Raw genomic sequence first — 11,971 nt, 5'->3', positions numbered from 1 at the left:
TGTTGTAGAGGATACATTCCTAAGTAATGCACCGTTTGAATTTTGCGGCGGTCTTTCTTCATTCCTGAGATATGCACTGTTGAAGTTTCATACTTTTATGTCATCTTTTCGTTATATCCTATTTATATATTTACATTTTTTGTAATAGAAATACTTTTAATAAAATGCAGTAAACGCACACACACTATTTCTCATTTTAATTTCAAATAATCTGTTTAATATTCTGAATTCCAACAAGTAATCCAGATTATTAGACAAATTACTTTAAATTAAGTCAGTTTATTATAAATTAAACTGACTAAAAAGAATAAAAGAAGAAACTGGAACTCATGTTAGTACTAGTCCTTTATATCCATTTTATCAAAAATTAAGTACGAGTTTGGTGGCGCGCGTAGCGGCAAAATGAAGAAACACATGCAATATTATAGAATATCCTGAAAATAAACGAGAAAGAATATACTAATACGAGATATTGAAGGTATATTCTGAGAATATATGAAAAATAATATACAAGAGATGTTATGGGAATATTCTCAGTATATTACATCTGTAACGTATATTTACAGTATGAGTATAGAATATTCGAATGATATCATGTGCTGTGTGGGTAATTTAATAGGATGAATACGCCGGCCATTGGTGCACGCGGTTCAACCGCATATTAACTCCGTTAAAGAAAGAAATGAAAAATATATCGATATCGATATTAAAGCGCACGAGACACGTACAGAAACAGCGCGGTATCCCGCGCGGTATATAGCTGTCTCGCTCGCACTCTCTCGTTCGAACGTCGAGCGAGAGAGACGGCTATCGGACACCTCTAATGGTCATTTCTACCAACGCCGCTTAACTTTAATCTTAGCTTAACTCATTCTTTGTCTCTTTCTGAAGGAACAGTTAGAAGGAGACAAAGAGTGAATTAAGCTAAGATTAAAGTTAAACGACGTTAGTAGAAACAAGCATAACTCGGCATCACGTCTTATAGTGCTTTCTCTCTCGCTCTTGTGCCGTGCGCGAAGGACGCAATCGGAATGCCCGCCACTACTCTACCCCCACTTTCTCTCTCGCTGCTCGGCCCGCGTACATGCGCGCTTCACTTGTGTGAATGTGACGTCAGTGAGCGTCACACAAGCATACTGGGACATCATTCCTGCCGGTGCGTGTACATGCGTGGATACAGTATGTTCAACTTTGTTTTGTAATGTCAAACTTTGTTTTGGTACGTGACATTACGTTCAACATACTATAAAAGAAGGTAAACAATTTAAATTTATATAGAATTTAATACAATTTAATTCAATTAAAAAATATCACAAATGTATGTGTACACACACACACGCGTGTGTGTTACCTTTTTTTATAGTATGTTGAACGCAATGTCACGTTTACTCTCTCTCTATCTATTGAACATGTATTCGATCAAATATATTTTCTTAAACGTACATGCTGTCGTAAAATCATACTATATTCATTAAACTTTTTTCGTTAATAACTTTTTAATAAATAGTGAGCAACACTTAAAATCTTTTGATACTTACTCAGGAGAGTGAGCTTGACAACATATGTCAAGATCATTGAAATCAGTGAGGTCATCCGTAAAGTATATACCCAGACAGCACACAAATATCCGAAGGACATCCATAAGACGACCATTAAGGATATTGAGGATATCCATAGATGATCCGTTTTACGTTCTTCGGACATTCAGTGAACGTCCGTGGTATATCTGTTTATGAAATTGATGGACATGCTTTAATCCCTAAATAATAATATAATTTATCTATTTCATATAAAATTTTACATAAAAATTTCATATAAAAATTTTATTTATAATTTATACTTGCACATTGCACTTTACATTTTAAATAGGTAATGAATGGATTATTTTCGTTTATTCGCCGGACATTTACTTCTCCGACTTATAAAATCAATTTAATATCTGAAACTCGTGCATTAGGATCAGAAATTAAATTGAACAGTATATTTTTAATCTTATTTGTTACCTTTTGCAAACTTTATAAAAAAACCCTTTGTTTAGAGTCCCTAGCTTTTTTAGCCAAAGAGACTATATCTAAACCTTTATTTCTTTTTCCTATAATACATTTCATTTCCATATAAATAACTTAACCTATATATAATCTTATACCTAAATCGTCTGGATGAGTTCGAGACTGCGTTCCGCCCTACTGTTCGCCTCAAGCGAGCTTCGGCGACGCAGCGCGCACATCATCGTACGACTAAATTTTCTCATTCCTATTGAGTCTGGGTGGACTCGAACCCGCGTTCCGCCTAATCTTCGCCTCAGGCGAGTTTCAGCGACGCAATGTACACGACCACCGTCCGACCCTTTTGCAAACTTTATATAATTCTCATAACTAAAACTTAAATACGAAAAAGATAGCGCATCGCACGTCGCGTAGTGGTAAATGAACGAACTAACACATCCTTGCGTGCTCGCGCGAAACTTTGACGTCCAAGACCGGACATCTTGTGGACGTCCAAATATTGGCCGTTAACGGATATCTCAAATCGGATGTACGATGGACGTATATTTCATGTCCATGGACGTGCGGACGTAAAATGGACATGAAATGAATGTCCATAGGATGTCCTGTGCTGTCTGGGTAATTACCTCTACTTCTTCCCAGACAGCACACAGATATCCATAAAATATTCTACAAATATCCTTCAAGGATATTGAGAATATCCATAAAATGTCCGTTTTATGTTCCTCAAATATACATTGGATATCCATAGCATATCCAAATATGAAATTGGTGGACATAATTTAATCCTTGACGTGTCCAAAAGATATCCGATGGACGTCTAATGGACATAAATTAGCAATAACAGATATATAAAACGGACTTTATATGGACGTGATAAGGAGATGAAAAAGGGATTACATACAAAATTTGAATTTACATATTAAAAAGATGAAATATATATTTTTTAAAGCAATACATTCATTAAAGAAAATTTATATCACATATACATTAATGCAATATCACATATTATTTAAATGTTACTTTTATTGCACAAAATGATTATAAAACAAATAAAAAGAATGTGTATTATATGTGTGAAAAAAGAACAACCTTTATGATCTAAACATATCGTAATTTTTAAACGAAACATATATATATATATATATATATATATATATATATATACTTATATATATATATATATATATATATATATATACATATTATATATATACATATATGTATATATACCTAGTTTTATTTTTTATTAAAAAAAAGTTTAACTTGTTTTGGTTTTCGAATATAATTAGAGTTGGTTCCATATATTGCATAACTGCGGCCTATTCAAGAGTTTATTTTAACTCTAATAATTATATTCGAAAACCAAAACATCAAATTGACAATAAAAATAAATTCGCAAATTGTATCTCTAGTTTTACAATATAAACCTCTATAATTATAGCATATAAATAAACCTCTATATCTTTTTAATAACATAAATAATACTTATATGTTTCATAACATTCTTTGGTATAATAAATGTAGTTATTTTTCTTCCTTTCCCGCTCTTTCTTTTCCACGTCTTAACCAGGCTTTAATGACTTCTTCTACCTCTTTTCGAGTTGTCGCCGCTTTGCACAGTTGAGCACTTTCTAAATAGAAATATATTGTATATAAACAAATGTACAAATAAATCAATTAAGTCAATTTTCGGCTTTAGAATAAGAATTAATATTAGAATACTATTCTGTGAAAAATATTGAACATACTTTTCCAACATAAAAATGAATAAAGTGATATTATATTTTAATGCTATAATTATATTATTTTTATTATATTATATTTTGTTATATTACATATATTTTTTTCTAAATTAGTGACTTAGTAACTTTAGTAGTAACTTTTTAAACATGTTATTTTTCAGAACTGATGTAATATGAATCGGAACTTATGTCTTAGCACTTATATTCATATTTCAGATGACTTGACTAGCAGTAACTTACCTAGTAACACATTTGCTAAATGTAATTTTCCAAAAATTTGCTTTTTTTGGCACCGTACCAGCTGTATTGTTCAGCAAATCTATTTGTGAAGAGAAGTGACAAACATCGTTTTATAAAATCATATGGAGTAGTTCCTCCTATTTTGGACAGTTCTCGTACCTAAAAAATATGTAAGCAATATGCAAATATTTAATTTAATTTATAATAAAAGCAATATTTAATTTATAATAATGAATAATTAAAGTTGATTATAAAAACTTGAATCAAAGCAAAAATATAGAGAACATACGGTGGATTGGAAACGATTTCGTTCTTCGAGATATTGTTCTACTTCTTCCAATTCTTGTATATTTTGCAATGGAAAATGGAATGTACTTAAAAATGTAGGCTCATTCCCATCTGTCACATTTACATTTCCTTTTTCCATAATTGTAACTTTTAGTTCTTCACAACATTTTTTTGTGATTTCTCTAATCAAAAATAATTCTTTAAATACTCTTCGGAATTTTTCATCTAAACAAAAGGATTAAAAGAAAAGTTATGATAAAAACTAAAACCGGTTACAATATAAAAACAATTTATTAAAATGTATTAGAAGCTAATACTTAATTAAAACTGTAAACATACTTGATACGTACCACTATTTTTATGAATGGGGCAACATGTGCAAATTTGTGCATTATTATTAGTTTCTTTTTCTGTAATTAGAACTTGTATTATGTCTATCATGTTCACATATAAAATGATTTGTTCATGTATTAAATAATACACATATATTTAATTAATAATATACTGCGCCCGATAAAGAATATATTTGATTAAAAGTAAATAGTATGAACATTCATGTATACAAAAATAAATCGTAATTATAACAAACTGCATGCATAACAAACTTTAATTGAAAATAATTTAACAATAAAGCTATTTATGAGAATTAAGAGAATTAGCAGAAATAATCATAAACACATACCTTTTTGCAAATATCTTTGTTGCATATTATTAGAAGCGCAAATATTTGTATTAGATGGTCCAGGTACGTCATTATTTGGAGTCATATCTCTTTCCAAAATATGTATTTTCTTTTCTAGATTTGTCTTTTTTGAAGACTTTTGATCTAAAAAATTAATAAATTAATATTTAAATTATTATAGAAATTATATATTGAAATATACAATAACAAAAACTTGTCTGATGTTATACAGTTTTGTTTGTTAGAACATTTATCTTTTAAATTAAATATTGCACATGTGTTATTTTCTATATTGTTATTTAAATAGTTATTGCATCTCATATTTGAAATATAGGTAAGATTAAAATGATATAAACGTAGGTTTTCGATTATGCATGATGTAATAATATATAGATGTAAACAACTGCAAACAATTGTTAAATGAAATGTTTGTGGAATGTACTATTTTGTGTATAACTCTCTTCTTTCTCAGTTATGGGATTTTTATCTGAAAGATTAACGAGTATTAATATAATAATTTTTAACATTATAAATCAAACATTGAAATAATAAATAAGAACTTGCCTGCTGGTTCTAAGATTTCTGTGTCAGAATGCTCTTGTAAATCTAGAAAAAAATATATATTGCCATATTTTAATTCTTAAAAAAAAAGCAATATACTTTTTTCATATGTATTGTATGAAATAATTTAATGATGCAAAAGCACCATTCACAAATTTTTGGGTGTTTCTTTTATGAAAAAAATATCGATACATACACGTATATAGCAATAAAAGAAAGCAATTAAAAAAATGTTTAATTATACTTGGTGGAGATGGTAACTCCGTTGATTCATTGTCTGATTCCACGCTAGAATCGCTATCATAATTACGTTTTTTTTTTCTTTTTCTTTTGTTATTATCAGAAGTTAAATCTGATGTATCTTCTGCCTTTTTGGCTTTTAGCCTACAAGCTTGATAACTTTCTAAAATGATAAATTGTAATATACATATATATAAATGTTTAGTTTATGAAATGTTAAATATTTTGTGTACATGTGTGTGTGTGTGTGTGTGCGCGCGCGCGCGCGTGCGCATGTGTGTGAAATACAATGGGGTATAATACATTTTATTTCTTACCAGAAGTACTGTTTTTTAAAACGTACACTTCATAACTCGCCCATGAACGATCACACTCAGCATGATCTTTTATAGCTTTTAAGACTTTCTCTATTGTATATGGTGGCCAATAACATGTGTTATTACTTATCCAAGTTGTTGGCACTGCTTCCACTACATTTTCATCTTCAAACCGCACAACTGTCCACGTTTTCTTCATTTCTTCTCATCAGTTATAAGTATATTATTTATTACTCACAAATATACAAAACATATATTTGTATAAGAGAAAAAGTAAAATTAACTAATTAACAATTTATTAATATTCAAAAGAAGTGTATCAAAAAACAACTTAAAAAGCAAATTTCTTTTTTTATAAAAAAAAGCTCTAAGGATCTTTGAGAAATAATTCATCATGTATATGTACATATACAGGGTGTCCTAGACCACCCGTACACCCCTTTTCTTTCAAAAACTAAGCATTTTAGAGAAAAATGTTTCAGACAAAAGTTGTTTGGTTTCAAGGGTGCCATAAGATGGTACCATTGGTTTGACCTTGAAGAGTCATTTGAAGGTCACGTGAAGGTCACTTCAATTTTTTTTAATGGAACACCCTATATATTTTTGCACATTCTTGTAGCTCATCCCGAGAGCTTTCCAAAACACTATAATTAAGTTAGTTTACATTAAGTACTTTCCGAGTTATGAGGCTTGAAATCATTTCTTAATTTTACATGAACCGTAAAATATCTTGTAAAATATTCATTTCTCGATTATCTTACCTTAATACTTTTATGTACAAAATAATGAGAGGAATCAATTGGTGTAAAGAAAACACATAATTGTTTCGAAAAAAAAAATGTAATTTGCGATTAACAATTGCATTTTTATTTAATGAACTACTGTTATCTATTTCATATTTTCGTCGAACTATTTGTTGTAATGGTTTTTCAGGCTTTTTAATTAATTTTTTTAATGACTGTAAATAATTTTCAAATGCAAATGCACTAAATTGATCTTATGCTCCGAATTTTTCAACATCATCACAAATGTGTAACAAGTTCCCAGATAGCCAAGCTTGATATGACATATTCAGCAAACAAATGCATCGCATGTATTATTATATATTTGCAGTATACTTGCTGACATCGAAATAGAATGCGTTACGAAAGCAGCTATATATCTGCTTCTACATGCAATCAATTAACGAAGCAAATGGTCTGCAATATTGGTATATTACGTTGTCTACAACATGTCAGCAATATGCTGACACGTTGCAATCAATTTGTTGTTATTAGCACATGAATTCATGTGAGTTCAACGTAACAGACATAATGCTGTCTCACCTTGTCTCTAGTTTGTTAAAATTAGTTGCTTCAACAATTATTGGCAACATGACAGCAACCTCATTGCATTTGGCTATCTGGGTTATGTACATTATGAAATACTTGATCTTTGCCATATAAAATTATAAATGTCTTTACAAAATATTGCATTAAAGATTTTGCATAATTTATATACTTTTTATAATTTATTGGATTGCATAAAATGGATGTGGCTATGTGTAACGATAAAAAATTAATATATCTATCATGACTTATAATAGATTTAAGACATACAGGACCTGTGTATAAAAGAAATTGTCGGAATTCTATTGCTTTCCACCGTTTGACTTCATTGAGATCACGAGGTTTACGATTAAATTCTGTCGTTATATTACATGCTAAATTAAGTAATGACTTAGAAATATTAGATGTTTGATTGTATAATAATTTTGTTGATGGTTTTCCATAAGTCCAAAACATAAGCAATTTTTTAACGACTCCTAAACAAATTAAATGCATATAACCCGACAAAAACAGTACGTGAAATCCACGTTATTATCACGTAGATTAATATCGTTGAATCCTCGTGGATATTCGAGTGGATAATCCGCTCAAAAACGGTACTAGAATCTACGTGGAATCTATGTGAAAATTTCATGAACTTTCGAGACATATTACTTTTTTCATTTTTGATAAGTGAATATCTTGGACATTTATAAAAGTATATAAATACACTCGGCCATAAGAATAATTTTATTTTTATTTATATTTTATTTTTAATATACGCAATAAATAGGCTATCTCCCATTTATCTGTTTAATTTCAAATAATCTGTTCCATATTCTGAATTCCAACAAGCGATCCAGATTACTAAACAAATTATTTTAAATTAAATCAGTTTATTAAATTAAACTGACTAAAGGACCGTCTACAATGAAAATAATATCGGTGGAGTGGACGGTGGAGTAAGGCGTAAGACTAGGAGTAATGCGAAATGGAAAAGAACCATTTGCTTATGCCTTACTCCACCGTCCACTCCATCAATATTACTTCCATCGTAGACGGTCCTTAAAAGAAAAAATAAACTTCGGACTGTGTTAGTATCAGTTCTTTATATACACTTTATGACGAAAAGTTGAATACGAGTTAGCTAATTTGATGCAGCGTCGCATAACGGCAAAGCGAGGAAGCATATTCTATATACATAATTACTATTACATATTTAGAAACATACAGATATAATCTTTTTTTAGCAAACTTTTTATCTTTCTGAAAGATTTCAGAAATATTGCAAATACAATATTATATAAAATATAAATATTATAATATTATAATATAAATATAAATATTATAAAAAACATGATGCAGGTATATTTCTGAAATATTTCAGATACAAAATTACAATTGAAAAATTTTAATAAAATATCTTTTAACATTACAATATTACCGAGTCGTTGAATGATTAATCATAATTTCAATAGAAATATCCACATAAAATCTACATTGATATTTCGAGAATAAAGTACCTCGATGTAATAAAGTGAAAAAAGAAAGTTGTATCCACGTAGATAACACAGGTCTACAAGGTTTTGTTGTTGGGCAGCTGGGGGTCATTTCCGAAGTAATTTTCTGCGTAGAATCCGAATCCGAGGTCAGAATTGGCCCATCACGTCAGGATTTTGAGATATTTGAGGTTATATACTCGAAAAATGGCTTTTTGGGCTACTTTTGAGGTTATGTACAGGACGCACAAAATTTTTTAGCTCTTTTCTTCTAATTGCATCATTTAGTACTACTCTTTCCCTTCAAAATGAGCTGTCGAATGGTCATCTACGATTTTTCCTTGCAAAGTTACGGCCATTTTAAGATGGCATGATGAATTCCAAACCCTGCGTCGTTATAGCCCAACAACCTCATGAGCATTCACATTAAACCTGTAAACTTTAAACTATAAACCCGAAAACCTGGACTGAAAACTGTATATATGGGTTTGATGGAGAATCTGAAATCAGATTTTGAAAATTCAAGATGGCGGATCCAATATGATGGACAAAAATTTTAATTTCGCTCAAATTTGAACTGAGAACTGAAAACATGGATTTTTGGGGTCGCTGATCTGGAATCTGATTTCAGATTCTGTGTAATTCGTGGATAAATCTGCATCCACGTAAGCCACGTAAAATACGTGGATTCGACGAGGATGTGACGTAACTGTTTTTGTCAGGAATCTAATGGAAAATCATGTATCATGTCAATATTTACAATGGATTCTAATATTGTAGTTACCAATATGATGATTTTCTTGACGCTTAGATCTAAATTCACTGTCACAACGCAAAGTTAAGTTATTAATATTAGGAAAACAAATACGATTATTAATATACAGGGTGAGGCATTTATAGTGACACAAGCAATTTTTTCGAAAACGAAGCGAGATATAAAAAAATGTTTCAAATAAAAGTTTTATGGCTTGAAGGGGGACATAAGATGGTGCCATTAGTTTGACATTGAAGAGTCAACTGAAGGTCACGTGAAGGTCACCTCCAACTTTTTAAATGGGGTACCCTACATACTTTTATATATTCTTATAACTTGCCTCAAGAGCTTTCCAAAACACTATAATAAAATATTTTTTTATTGAGTACTTTTCGAGTTATGAGGCTTAAAATAATATCTTAATTTTACATAAACCATAAAATATCTAGTAAAATATTCATTTTTTGATTATCTTACCTTAATACTTTTATGTACAAAATAATGAGAGGAATCAATTGGTGTAAAGAAAACACACAGCTGTTTTTAAGAAAAAATATGTAATTGTAATTGCAAATTACATATTTTTTCTTCGAAACAATTATGTGTTTTCTTTACACCAATTGATTTCTCTCATTATTTTGTACATAAAAGTATTAAGGTAAGATAATCAAGAAATGAATATTTTACTAGATATTTTATAGTTTATGTAAAATTAAGATATTATTTCAAGCCTCATCTCTCGAAAAGTACTCAATAAAAAAATACTTTATTATAGTGTTTTGGAAAGCTCTTGAGGCAAGCTATAAGAATATGCAAAAGTATATAGGGTATCCCATTTAAAAAGTTGGAGGTGACCTTCACGTGACCTTCAGGTGAATCTTTAAGGTAAAACTAATGGCACCATCTTATGTCTTCCTTCAAGCCATATAACTTTTGTCTAAAACATTTTTTTATATCTCGCTTCGTTTTCGAAGAAATTGCTTGTGTCATTATAAATGCCTCACCCTGTATAATCCTTTTTCATAACATTTTGTACACGAGTAATATCCTGAACCTTTAGTAAATGTAATAAATGATTTTGCAGGTGCGTCACAAATAAATGCTTTTATTTTTATTGAATATAATTTTGTACTGTAATATATACCATTAGATGTTAGATTATTTATGTCATCGACTAAGTCTTTTAAAAATATATTTGCATTGTTTGGTTTTTCATATCCATGATAAATACCGACAATTTCAACATTAGAAGTACTAAATATACAGCATAATATAGGATAAAACTGACTACTAGTACTTTTAGCAATCGGTAAACCATCAATATTGATTAAAATTTCTATACAATTTGAAATTAAAGAATTATGGGTTTTTGACAATAGGTTTTCAATGCACTGCTGCAATCCAAACTGATAATATATGCCAGGTTCTACATTTTTTACTGTAATTTTTCTTGGAGTTTTCAATAAAGTTCTAACATTAGAAGGAAGCTCAGGATAGTCTGGCTTTAAAGTTATTAATAAATCGTTTATAGCTGAATGTGTAATTTTATGTTTCGTTGCCCATTCTTTCATTTTTGAAACAATATTATTTTGTGATTCATCATAAGTACATATATTGTTGTTGTTTATATTACTCTCTCTATTTTCATTTAAATCATTTTTTTCAAAATTTATAGACACGTTTGAAATTATATCATTAAATATTTCACTGTCAAATGTATGTGAACACTCATTCTCAATAATAGAGGAATATTTTACACTACATGTATCATTATAATTATTAGAAGTTGATGCTTCAGAATCCAAAACCGAGTTATTTTCCATATTAATTGAATCAGTATCAACGGAATTTTCTTCAAAATAATCTACAGCAATAGATAAATATGCTTTTTTAGTTGTTTTTTTATATACACTTCTTCGTTTTAATGACCGGTGTCTTATTTTTATCATATTGTAATAAATTGATACGCAAAACTTATATTACACTAAATCGTTACCTTCCTTTTTGAGTTTGGTTGGATAATAAATCAAATGCGCTGGCTTCAATCCTGCCTTCAGGTTTAGCAAAATTTAACTATAGTAGAGTAGACTTGCTTTTTACTTTTTGAGGTTGAGGTTATATTGGAGGTTATATATAAATATCTTATATATGAGGCAAATTAACCTAAAAAGAATCTGAATATTTTATCATATCTTACATATATAATTCTATATAATATAAATATATAGCTTATACTTACTTCATTTGAGTAGCACACAGGCAGAAGTAGGCAGAAGTAGGCAGAAACGGCTCGCGGCATCGATCATAACGCCCTGTGTTGATAATCTTCGCG

The 11,971-nt window shown here is 29.7% G+C and overlaps 1 long non-coding RNA gene across 1 annotated transcript; it reads right to left on the bottom strand.

The window, feature by feature from the left end:
• Positions 1–3,534: 3,534 nt before the first annotated feature.
• LOC145966908 (uncharacterized) lies at positions 3,535–4,382 on the bottom strand. The gene is made up of 3 exons (XR_014437230.1): positions 4,281–4,382; positions 3,992–4,150; positions 3,535–3,640 (listed from the first exon to the last, which is right to left on the bottom strand). It is a non-coding gene; the product is annotated as an uncharacterized LOC145966908 (long non-coding RNA).
• Between the last annotated feature and the right edge of the window lie 7,589 nt (positions 4,383–11,971).

Source organism: Camponotus vicinus, unplaced genomic scaffold (assembly GCF_025532165.1).
Source record: "Camponotus vicinus isolate PSW18456_S1 unplaced genomic scaffold, iyCamVici1.0 SCAF_2, whole genome shotgun sequence".
Taxonomy (NCBI): Eukaryota; Metazoa; Arthropoda; class Insecta; order Hymenoptera; family Formicidae; genus Camponotus; species Camponotus vicinus.
Note: the sequence above shows the minus strand (reverse complement) of the source record. Positions and strands in the feature narration are given on the sequence as shown.